The following is a 9632-nucleotide window of genomic DNA, read 5'->3' as shown; positions in this document are numbered from 1 at the left end:
AAAAGAATCCCGTAATGTTTGAATACTGCATTAGTAGTGTAGCGTTTGACACAGTCACATCGATTAAATGTTTGGGCGTAACATTGCAGAGCGATATCAAGTGGGGCAAGCATGTAATGGCAGTTGTGGGGAAGGCGGATAGTCGTCTTCGGTTCATTGGTAGAATTTTGGGAAGATGTGGTTCATCTGTAAAGGAGACCGCTTATAAAACACTAATACGACCTATTCTTGAGTACTGCTCGAGCGTTTGGGATCCCTATCAGGTCGGATGGAGGGAGGACATAGAAGCAATTCAGAGGCGGGCTGCTAGATTCGTTACTGGTAGGTTTGATCATCACGCGAGTGTTACGGAAATGCTTCAGGAACTCGGGTGGGAGTCTCTAGAGGAAATGCGTTCTTTTCGTGAATCGCTACTGAGGAAATTTAGAGAACCAGCATTTGAGGCTGACTGCAGTACAGTTTTACTGCGCCAACTTATATTTCGCGGAAAGACCACAAAGATAAGATAAGGGAGATTAGGGCTCGTACAGAGGCATATAGGCAGTCATTTTTCCCTCGTTCTGTTTGGGAGTGGAACAGGGAGAGAAGATGCTAGTTGTGGTACGAGGTACCCTCCGCCACGCACCGTATGGTGGATTGCGGAGTATGTATGTAGATGTCGCCAGCACAGGGGGCCGCGCCTACTAGCCACCGATACCGTCCCTATTTATGGGATATGGGTCAACTCGGCCAGAAACGAAAACGACAGACGTGGCAGTTCCAGGTGGCGAAGAGTTTAATAAAAAAAAAAAATAAGAAAAGAAGCATTTCTTCCGCGGTTCGGGCGAGGCACGAGCCATTTACGTTATCGCGCTTGCGAGGCAGCGGTTGGCGCATCACACACTACAGAATGGTAATCCAAGGAACGTGAGGTTCAGTCCCTACGGGGAATCTGTTTCTCGTTTCCAATTTTTTACGCTGTTAACACTGCAAAGAAATCGAAAGAATGGTCACTGTATTGAATTTATCACGAAAGCATGAAAAGGAAAGGCAAAGCAACATTTGGGACTGCAAATAAATTTCCGAGAAAGACTGTACTTACAGTGTCTTTGTGAAATTCGGGTCAGGGTAAATCTGATCATAGGATGAAGGCTTTCACGGCAGGTGTTGTCATCACTTAACATTTCCGGGCTGAGATGCCGTGGTCCATACATAAGCCTCTTCCCTGACGTTTCGCCTTCGACTGCGCAAGGCATCGTCCGAGGACAGTCCGCGAACTGCGACGAGAGCGCGAGTGAGCGCCGTATATGTAAGACATCCAGAGGGCGCCGGTGTCAATTGCCTATATCGACCTTTCCACAACTGCACGGAGTTTTATAGACGCCTGGTGCAGCTAGAGGATGTCGCTTATCTTTTGCGGATGTTAAACATTCTTTTATTTTCGTGGTGGGTCAGTTTACACATCGTACTTGCTTAAGATTTTTCCAGTGCGGTGAGTGAGCTTACTGACGAATGATCAGAACACTTTCTCCTTGCGTTGGTGTCGATCCTCGTCCGCCCTGGTTGTCAGTCTAGGGCGTAGTGCACGATCTATCTCTCTGTCGGAATACCCATTCTTCTTGAAGGTGGCTCTAAGGTGTTCAATCTCATCATCTAAGGGTTCACATATTTTGTGCGCCCTGTCTATTAATCTTTTAATCACCCTTCTTTTATGTCTTGGGTGGTGGTTGTAATCTTTCTGCAGATAACGATCAGTGTGTGTGTCTTTTCTGAAAACCTTATCACCTAATGATCCGTCCTCTCGTTTGATTACGGTCACGTCTTAGAAGTTCAGGCGACCATCTATTTCCTTTTCCATAGCAAACTGAATTCTCGGATTAATAGTATTCAGATGTAACAGGAAGGCATCCAGTTCCTCTTCCCCATGGGTCCATATAACAAATGTCCTACATAACGATACCATGTGGCTGGTCTTTTTCTAACTGTTTGCAGCGCCCGTTGTTCAAAGGTCTCCATGAACAAGTTAGCCACAACTGGACCAAGAGAAGTGTTCTTACCATTCATCAATAAGGTCACTGACCGCATTGGAAAAATTTTAAGCGAGTACGATGTGTAAACTGTCTTCAGACCCACCACGAAAATAAAAGAATGATTAACATCCGCAAAAGATAAGCGACATCTAGCTACACCAGGCGTCTATAAAATTCCGTGCAGTTGTGGAAAGGTCGATACAGGCAATTGACACCGGCGCCCTCTGGATGTCTTATATATACGGCGCTCACTCGCGCTCTCGTCGCAGTTCGGCGATTGTCCTCGGACGATGCCTTCCGCAGTCGAAGGCGAAACGTCAGAGGAGAGTCTTATGTATGGACCACGGCATCTCAGCCCGGAAATGTTGATGAGAGCAGTTCTGATTCTGTTCATTTATGTAGGCGCGACGAGCGGGAACTCTAGGGCTGCGAGGAGGCCAACAGCAGGAGGGGGCGGGGGGGGGGGGGTGGCGGCATCCGGCCCAGTGGGCCGAGTCCCGGCGGCTTCCTCTATGTCGGATCTCAGGGCCCAGGGCGACGCACGCTGACACTATTTTTACAGTGGCCGGAGGCAGTTTTCTCGCGAAAGCCTCACGTTCTGAGCAGGAAGGCACCAGCCCGGCGTCACGCCTGTGTTATTGCGTGGGACGTTCCGTGAAAATGGTTGCCGTGCTACACGGGATGGCCGACACAAGGCCGGGCACCACACGTCGCAGCCCAGTTACCGCATTCACTTGGCGCCCCGCACTAGAATGCCTCCTGCGCGAAGTCCTGGCGGAGGCTGCGACAGGTCGGTCGACTGTCGCCTCAGCACACTTTTGTGGTCACTGTCGGGCATTGGCGGGAAACAACGGCGTTGGCGCCGGGGTTGACGGAGTACGGTGGTGGGGGTCTAGACGAGAGCCGCCCTTGTTGCAGAGTAACTGCAACTCGTTCGGCCACCCGGGCAAACACTCGGTTCCTTTCCTTTCCTTTTCTTCGCGCTCACGTTTCTGTCGTTCTGCTAGGCGGGGCCCACCTCCGCCGCTACCGGCACGCCGTAATGTCGGCAACACGCGCGCCTCCGGCCTGTAGGGTTTCAGCTGAGGTTTCAGCAGCCCAAAATCGAAGTGAGGTTTCACAGAAGTAATATCTGTAAAACCATTTCGCCTCCTTAGGCGATACCGCGGTACTGCATCGCATTATCCACTTGTTTATCGTTTTGTACATTTCACCTGTTCTCTTCGCGCCCCCACCTCGTAGTGTACAAGCACACTAGAATCCTTCATCTACATTTAAATCTACATGGTGTAATGGGACGCGAAATTAAAGCGTCACCCATCCACAAGGATCAGCTCATTTTGCAGGTGAATATAAGTTTAATATAGTGTTTCGTTTATGTGTTTGTAATATTTTGTTATCTTTGTAAAATATTTAAAGTTTTGTATTTTTGTTTTGTATGTTTCGTGTTTGGAGAGAGCAGCGCAACTCGCGGAAACAGCATCTTCACTGCCGGAACCAGAAAGAAAATTGCTGGCCACTGGACGTCGCGGGTCAACGGCCAAAGATCCTGTGTCCGGGTTGTTGCGTCGAACCTCCAACATTCAAATAAATAAAAATTTGTAATTTTCCACTGTAATGACGTCACAAAATGTTTAGTTCATGTTGTATTTTGTTCAGTTCTGTTTTGTCGAGTCTGATGTTCACATCTGTATGTAGCATATACGAAGACAATAAAACACTGTATGCTCTAAAGCTTAAATACGTGTTCGAGAATTATTTATGAAGAGTTATATTGAGGAAGAATTATTACTGAATTTTTCCAAGATATTAATATTGAGAAGAGTTTGATTTCGATTTTTGAATCTTAAAGGTTTTACAGTCTGATAAGATAACTTGCAAGAATATAATTTCCAAGAAGAAACAAACGACATCTAAATTTCAAAACTTTGCGCAAACCAGTTCGTCTGGGTGACGTAATTTTGCACGAACGACTCAGCTGAAGGTGTTTTAATTACAGTTTCGTTCAAGAAACTTTTATAGAGAACTTTAAAAGAATTTAAATAATTTTTGTTTTGAAGTGTATTGTAAACGACGTAGGTCACGAAGTCTGCACATGGTCATATTTCAAACAAAAATCATTGAGTCATACGCGTCATTACATTACAATGGATACTCTGCAAATCACATTTAAGTGCCTACCAGAGGGTTCATCGAACCACCCGGACTATTCTCTACTATTCCAATCTCCTTTAGCGCTCGAAAAGGACGTACGAGCTCTGATTTCCCTTATTTTATCTTCATGGTCGTTTCTCCCTCTGTAGGTCAGTGTCAACAAAATATTTTTGCATTCGGGGGAGAAAGTTCATGATTCGAGTTTCGTGAGAAGATTCCGCCGCAACGAAAAACGACTTTGTTTTAATGATGTCCACCCAAAATCCTGTACTTATTTCAGTAACACTCTGTCCCCTATTTCGCGATAACACAAAACGTACTGCTCTCCTTTGAACTTATAAAAGAGTATTCTAAAAGAGGACGGAAAAGCGTACTGTAGGCAGTCTCCTTAGTAGATCTGTTACATTTTCTAAGTATCCTCCCAATAAAACGCAGTCTTTGGTTAGCCTTCCCCACAACATTTTCTGTCCCCATTCCAATTTAAGTTGCCTGTAATTGTAATTCGTAGGTATTTAGTTGATTTTGCGGCCTTTAGATTTGACTGATTTATCGTATAAGCGCAGTTTAAGGGATTCCTTTTAGCACTCATGTGGATGACCTCACACTTTTCGTTAATTAGGCTCAACTGACAATTTTCGCACCATATAGATATCTTTTATAAATCGTTTTGCAATTAGTTTTGATCTTCTGATGACTTTATTAGTCTTTATTTTAACTATATATGACCATGCAGCTTTGCTAGAATAGAAATGATAATTAAATGAACACCCTAGCTGCAAGCAGGCGTTGATACACTTCGTTGGGGACATGTTGAAAATGTGTGCCCCGACCGGGACTCGAACCCGGGATCTCCTGCTTACATGGCAGACGCTCTATCCATCTGAGCCACCGCGGGCACAGAGGATAGTGCGTCTGCAGGGACTTATCCCTTGCACGCTCCCCGTGAGATCCACATTCCCAACATGTCCACAACACTACATTCGTAGTGCGCCTATTAGATGTTTGCCCATCATACTCATTACTCGTGGCAGATTAATCTACCAAGTCCCGTACGAGTTCGGGCATAGCGTGTGCGTTCGCACACAAGAAGGTCAAAGGCCGGGAACCCATATTTTTATTTTAACTATATATGACCATGCAGCTTTGCTAGAATAGAAATGATAATTAAATGAACACCCTAGCTGCAAGCAGGCGTTGATACACTTCGTTGGGGACATGTTGAAAATGTGTGCCCCGACCGGGACTCGAACCCGTCCCCAACGAAGTGTATCAACGCCTGCTTGCAGCTAGGGTGTTCATTTAATTATCATTTCTATTCTAGCAAAGCTGCATGGTCATATATAGTTAAAATAAAAATATGGGTTCCCGGCCTTTGACCTTCTTGTGTGCGAACGCACACGCTATGCCCGAACTCGTACGGGACTTGGTAGATTAATCTGCCACGAGTAATGAGTATGATGGGCAAACATCTAATAGGCGCACTACGAATGTAGTGTTGTGGACATGTTGGGAATGTGGATCTCACGGGGAGCGTGCAAGGGATAAGTCCCTGCAGACGCACTATCCTCTGTGCCCGCGGTGGCTCAGATGGATAGAGCGTCTGCCATGTAAGCAGGAGATCCCGGGTTCGAGTCCCGGTCGGGGCACACATTTTCAACATGTCCCCAACGAAGTGTATCAACGCCTGCTTGCAGCTAGGGTGTTCATTTAATTATCATTTCTACTTTATTAGTCGATAAACGACAGCGTCATTTGCAAACGACCTAAGAGGGCTGCTCATATTGTCTCGCAAATCCTTTATACACATAAGGAACAGCAAAGGCCCTATAACACTACGTCGGGGAACGTCAGAACTCACTTCTGTTTTACTTGGTGACTTTCCGTCAGTTACTAGTATCTGTGACAGGAAATCACGAATCCAAACACGTAACTGAGACGATATTCCATAAGCATGCAATTCCACTACAAGCTGCTTGTGTGGTACAGTGTCAAAGCGCTTCCGGAAATGCAGAAATACGGAATCAATCTGAAATCCGTTGTCAATAGCACTCAGCACTTCATGCGAGTGAAGAGCTAGTTGTGTTTGAGAAGAATGATGTTTTCTAAGTCCATGTTGACTGTGTGTCAATAGACCGTTTTCTTACAGGTAATTAATAATGTTCGAACACAATGTACGTCCCAAAATCCTGCTGCATATCGACGTTAACGATATGGGCCTGTGGCTTACTCCTTCTACCTTTCTTGAATAGTCGTGTGACCTGTACAACTCTCCAGTCTTTAGGTACGGATTTTAAGTCGAGCTAACGGTTGTATGTCATTCTTGCAGCTATTGCATCGGCATACTCTGAAAGGAACCTAATTGGTATACAGTCTGCACCAGAAGACTTGCTTTTATTAAGTGATGTAAGCTGCTTCACTACTCCGAATATATCTACTTCTACGTTACTCATGTTGGCAGCTGTCCCTGATTCGAATTCGAGAATATTGCACTCGTTTGTACTAGGTACACCTGTATGCATTTATATATTCGGCTTACGTTAATATACTTGACTGTTCCTTGTACAAATTCGTCATCAATTTTGGGTTCCATTTAAAGAAAATAAACGTAACTGAAAATTTTTAGGATGGCATTTACCTACTAAAGAGTCACAATCACCAGAATTCTTTCACTTTATCATTTCTGGAAGGGAACTTTGATGAACTAATTTAACGATTAAATTACGTGAGAGGCTAGGCACTACATTTAGGATGTTTATCAGGGCCTTTATGGTACTGCGTTACATCCCTTGTACATTTTCAACATAAACCCACTTGGCTGTGATTTGCATAACATTCTTCATTCTGCCCTCTATCTTGCTTGTTAGTTAACGGTCCTATAGCAGGAAACACACGGCTAGTTTCCGTATACGCCCTGTTAGTCTTATTTGGTACAGGACCCATACAAGTCGTCCTTAAGCAATCTCTTTTGTAGACTGATCGTACATCCTCAGTATTCTACCAAGAATATCCACGTCTAAGCCTATGTGGTGGGTATATTCCATGTACCACACCCAGGAATTTGTATGAGCTGACCGATTCTAGCTGTCGCTCGTTGATAGTGCAGTAATAAGGTACTACATTTTTTTTGTTTTGTGGCATGCTCAGTTTTACATTTCTGAACGTTTAAAGCAAGTTGACAATGTCTGCAGCCCTTTAAAATCTTGTCATGGTGTGTACTGGATTAAACACTGATGGGAAGAAAATCGCAACACTAGGAAATATTTAATGTAGAGTAATAAAGTTTCGGAAATATATTTGTCTAGGTAACATACGTAAGTGATGAACGTTGCAAGTTCGAGATAAGCCACTGAAAATGTGAAATACTAGTTCATTTATAACTGACGTAACCGCAAGAATGTCGAACGCAAATTTGCGAACGTACATGCATTGTGTGGTACAGGTGCCGGATGCCAGATTGTGGGACAGAGTTGGATGCCTGTTGAACTCGGTAGGCCAGCACCGGGAAGGTTGAGACTGGTTGTCCTATCTGCGCAATTTGGGACAGGTCTGATGATTGAGCAGGCCGAGGCAACATGTCAACATTCTGTAGAGCATGCTGGTTTACAACAGCGGCATGTGGGCGAGCGTTATCGTGTTGGTTAACGCCACTGGAACGCTGCTCATGAATAGCAGAACAACAGGTCGAATCACCAGATTGAAGAACAAATTCTCGTTGCCATAGAGGTGTTGATAATGGCGTCTATGTCGCCCTAAAGGCGTTCTTGACCGACGTCGACTCACCACGTCCAGCCTAACTCTCAACGACCGTTGTATTTAAGGAAAACTTTATTTGCAATCTCATACTGGCGTTGCCAGCGCCAGTCCTATGCGACTAGAACGAAATTTCAATTGATGCCATCTTTAAGATATGGAAACACGCCTGCCAACTTTCGTTTATGTCGCCCAGCTCCTTCTTGGTGTCGCTGCTTTCCTTCCGTCAGTGTAGACAACCGCATGATGAAGAAAAAGTTATTAATATATACAACATGAACAGCAAGAACCTGAGCACACTTCTGTGGGGCACAGCAGAAGTTACTTCTACATCTGTCGATGAATCTCCATCCAAGATAACGTGCTTGGCCGCCCTATCACCAAATCCTCAACCCTGTACAAATTTTGTTTAATAACCAATACGATCGTAGGGGGATGGGGGGGGGGGGGGGGGAGGTGAGTCAAATTCTTTCTGGAGTCGAGAACTAATTCATCTCTAGTGGTGCCTCGAGGCACGGTTTTGAGGATTTAATGTGAGAAAAGTGGGAGTGTGGTTTCACACGATGGATGTTTTCGGAATCCATGCTGACTGGCATGGAGGAGGTAATTCCTTTCGATATGCGTCATTACGTTTGAGGTGAGAATATGTATTACAATTCTACAACACGTTGATTTCCAGGTTGTTGGTCGATGATTTTGTGAATCGCTTTTGGCACTCTTCCTGTAGAGACGCGTAACCTGTGCTTTTTTGCCGCTGTTAGGCACTGGTTTTTGTCCCAGCGGGCTATGGTAGATTATGGTTCGAGAGGGGGGGCTAACTTAGCTGCAAAGTCGATATAAAATCTAATAGAGATTCCACTACGCTACAAGAGTGCGAAAAAACAGCGAATCTTCGAGCAAAGGACAGATGACTTTAGGTAGATGAGCTAATCACGAACGTGTATGCTCCTAAAATCATTACAGTCACAATGATTTTGTAAAAAGTGAAAAAACTCTTACATTTATTTTAGGTATCTTCTGTCGTAAGCACCTCACACCTAACTATGAATGTTACAACTGTCCAGACATTATGTTCTGAACGAAAGGACGCCAAATGCTGGTGAACTACAGAAGTGAGTAGGCTGCTTTATTTCAGAGATCCACGCTAGTGTGAAAGGCCGGCACTTAACCGAGACATGAGTCACGAGTTGCTGCAACTTTTGTGGCTTCTCATTCCTGCACGATGGTGGACTCACGTGCTGCTAAGGCTGTTTTGACTACGCCGCAGGAACTTTCGCTGGCAAGCCCCTACACATCCTCTATGCAGTGCCGATCTGTCCCAACGCGATTTCCATACTTTAGGAGCTCCGAAGAACAACATTCGCGGCCGTCGACTTGCACACGACCAACAGGTACACAACTGGCTACAATCGTGGTTTCGCAGGCAATCGATAATATTTTTCCATGAGGGAACTGAACGTCAGTGGGATAAATGTATGAACAATTATGGCGATTACTTTCAAATAATAGACGGTTTACTTACTTTTTTTCCAGCTGTCTCGTTTCCATTTGACTGCCCCGCATGCAATGCAGTACAGTGTAAACGAGGTTGTACAAATATTACATCAGACCTTGATAAAGTCTTGTCAGTCTGGCAGAGATTGGCAGCTTGCTTTAAACGTTCAGAATTGTAAAATTGTGCACTTCACGAAACGGAAACAGGCAGACCTATGAATAAAA

The 9632-nt window shown here is 44.8% G+C and overlaps 2 non-coding genes across 2 annotated transcripts; one reads left to right on the top strand and one right to left on the bottom strand.

Moving 5' to 3' along the window:
• Nucleotides 1–4984: 4984 nt before the first annotated feature.
• On the bottom strand, nucleotides 4985–5059 carry Trnat-ugu (transfer RNA threonine (anticodon UGU)). Its single transcript has one exon. It is a non-coding gene; the product is annotated as a tRNA-Thr (tRNA).
• Nucleotides 5060–5734: 675 nt separating this feature from the next.
• Nucleotides 5735–5809, top strand: Trnat-ugu (transfer RNA threonine (anticodon UGU)). Its single transcript has one exon. It is a non-coding gene; the product is annotated as a tRNA-Thr (tRNA).
• The last annotated feature ends 3823 nt before the right edge of the window (nucleotides 5810–9632 follow it).

The sequence above is a fragment of the Schistocerca nitens genome, chromosome 1 (assembly GCF_023898315.1).
Source record: "Schistocerca nitens isolate TAMUIC-IGC-003100 chromosome 1, iqSchNite1.1, whole genome shotgun sequence".
NCBI classification, from domain to species: domain Eukaryota; kingdom Metazoa; phylum Arthropoda; class Insecta; order Orthoptera; family Acrididae; genus Schistocerca; species Schistocerca nitens.
Note: the sequence above shows the minus strand (reverse complement) of the source record. Positions and strands in the feature narration are given on the sequence as shown.